We start from the raw sequence: 1,701 nt of genomic DNA, 5'->3' as shown, positions 1-1,701 counted from the left end.
TTTTTGATCAGGACCTGTCATTTAAATCCCAGATCAAAGAGGTTTCTAGAATTTCCTCCAAAGACTAGAACTTCTGTTTTATCTGCATCCAGAAGCAGAAAGTTGCCTGTAATCTATGTAACGGATTAGCTTCATCTGGATTATAGACACCAACACCTTTATTTCTAGATGTTGGAGCTCGGCCTGTTTTCCAGTGTTTAGTCCCATTTCACTCATGTAGCTCTGGGCTCAGCTTCTACTGGGACTAACTGGATCTTCTTTCATCCTCCGACTGAAACTGGATCGGTTCGTCTATTAACTCTTTCTCTGCCAGACAGCCTCCTGTGGAGCTGGTTTACCGTTAGCTTTTCTAACATAGAAAGTGTTTATAGATCAGTGTTTCTATGTCTCTACCTGCTCATCCTGTAAAGTCAGACCGGATGATCTGAATGGTCTGGATCTATAATGTGACCTGAGATGAGATGTGTTGTAAAGTGGAGCTATAGAAATAAATGGAATAGAATCTAACCAGAAGCAGTGGATCCGGTAGATCCTGGTCAGAATCTGCTCTGCAGATTCGATGCTTTTAGAGGAAGTGATGTCACACAGAGCCAAACAGCATGTTTTTATTCTCCTCTTTATTTCAGAACCTTCTCCTCCTGGAGTGATTTTTACACAGAAACAAGCTGGATTCCTTTATGATTTCAGCTCTTAACTAGAAAACTACAATACTGGACGTTTCAAAACAAACTCAAAGGAAGATTAGAGCAACCGGATTCAGAGAAAAGCAATAATTGACACAAAAAACATGAAAACAAAAATAAAAACCAAGAGTTCTCCGTCTCTGGCTGCCGACTCAGAGCTGATCTTCACATGGAGCTGATGGACATGTGAGATGTTCCTGAATCGGACTCGCTCAGAGCTTGCATTAGAAAGTGACTCGGACTGACGGCTCCCTCAGTTCTGCGCCGTCCTGTCGGGTTCCAGAGCGAGTCCTTGGACCCGGCGGGGACGGGCCGTCCTGAGCCAGCCTGTGCTTGTGTGCGTTAATCAGCTGTTGAGGCAGATAGATCCATGAAGGTCCTCTCAGGTCTACCTGAACATCATGGGAGCTTATATGGACTCATCTTCCACTAGAAGGTCCAGATTCTGCTGCTTCAGCTCTTTGGACTTTGGCTGCTTTTCCTCCAGTTTCCACCGGGTGCGGCTCCCAGGAGGAGACTCCCAGTGGCAAACTGGTCCCGTCTTTAGCTGCTAGCAGCAGACTTCTGGACCTAAACCAAGCAGCCAAAGTCCAAATAAACCCGTCTGGAGTTTTTATGTTTTCCTACAAAGAACTTCTTATTCAGAAGAGAGAAACGTGATTCTGCAGCGGAAGCTGAAAACCACCAGACTGGGAGGTTTGCTGGCAGGTAGCTATTGCTGACTGAGGCCTTCTGAGTTTGAGGAAGTGGTGTTTCCATGGTAACCCAGAGGCTGCGGGCGCTCCTGGTGAACAGAGTTGGAATATGTGCCTACTTTGAGTTTTCCACCCAGACGCCGCATGACTGAGGGCAGAACCTGGACTATGTGCAAAGAGAGAAGAAGAGCTGAGCGAGAAGATCAGAGGCGTTCGGACACCAGCCAATCACTGAGCCAGAAGATCAGAGGCGTTCGGACACCAGCCAATCACTGAGCGAGAAGATCAGAGGCGTTCGGACACCAGCCAATCATAAAGTGCCT

Source organism: Cyprinodon variegatus, unplaced genomic scaffold, assembly GCF_000732505.1.
Source record: "Cyprinodon variegatus isolate N-32 unplaced genomic scaffold, C_variegatus-1.0 Scaffold1338, whole genome shotgun sequence".
NCBI classification, from domain to species: domain Eukaryota; kingdom Metazoa; phylum Chordata; class Actinopteri; order Cyprinodontiformes; family Cyprinodontidae; genus Cyprinodon; species Cyprinodon variegatus.
This window is presented reverse-complemented; position numbering follows the sequence as displayed.